Source organism: Schistocerca gregaria, unplaced genomic scaffold (genome assembly GCF_023897955.1).
Source record: "Schistocerca gregaria isolate iqSchGreg1 unplaced genomic scaffold, iqSchGreg1.2 ptg000224l, whole genome shotgun sequence".
NCBI classification, from domain to species: domain Eukaryota; kingdom Metazoa; phylum Arthropoda; class Insecta; order Orthoptera; family Acrididae; genus Schistocerca; species Schistocerca gregaria.
In genome coordinates, this window is record NW_026061744.1 from 3,216,782 (window position 1) to 3,217,801 (window position 1,020).

The window sequence follows — 1,020 nt, forward strand, 5'->3', positions numbered from 1 at the left end:
AACACAGATGAAGCTTCTAAGTTGATGTAATAGCCAGTAAGAAGTAGTACAATTCAAGTTTTAGGTATCGATTATTGACATTTTAGCTGGCTTTGGTGCCTTGGACATGAGCTATGACCTTAAGATTCTGCATGAATGGAGGACCAGCAGCGGAGTTGCACGGGAGAATGTGAAAAGTGTTCATATGTAGTAAAAACCTGAGAAATCCGTCCGTTTTCGTCATTTGTTATCGAATCGACTTAAACCCAGATCGTCACATTGGCCGCTCTTCTCTCTGAAACGGTTGTACTTATCGTCTACAAAGCAATGTCGCGTGCTGCGGTATGCGGAGACACTAAAAGCACCATAGTAGAACACAGATGAAGCTTCTAAGTTGATGTAATAGCCAGTAAGAAGTAGTACAATTCAAGTTTTAGGTATCGATTATTGACATTTTAGCTGGCTTTGGTGCCTTGGACATAAGCTAGGACCTTAAGATTCTGCATGAAAGGAGGATTAGCAGCCGAGTTGAACGGCAGAATGTGAAAAGTCTTCATATGTAGTAAAAACCTGAGAAATCCGTCCGTTTTCGTCATTTGTTATCGAATCGACTTAAAGCCAGATCGTCACATTTTCCGCTCTTTTCCCTGAAACGGTTGTACTTAACGTCTGCAAAGCTATGTCGCGTGCTGCGGTATGCGGAGACACTAAAAGCACCATAGTAGAACACAGATGAAGCTTCTAAGTTGATGTAATAGCCAGTAAGAAGTAATACAATTCACGTTTTAGGTATCGATTATTGACTTTTTAGCTGGCTTTGGTGCCTTGGACATGAGCTAGGACCTTAAGATTCTGCATGAAAGGAGGACTAGCAGCCGAGTTGCACGGGAGAATGTGAAAAGTGTTCATATGTAGTATAAACCTGAGAAATACGTCCGTTTTCGTCATTTGTTATCGAATCGACTTAAAGCCAGATCGTCACATTGGCCGCTCTTCTCTCTGAAACGGTTGTACTTATCGTCTGCAAAGCTATGTCGCGTG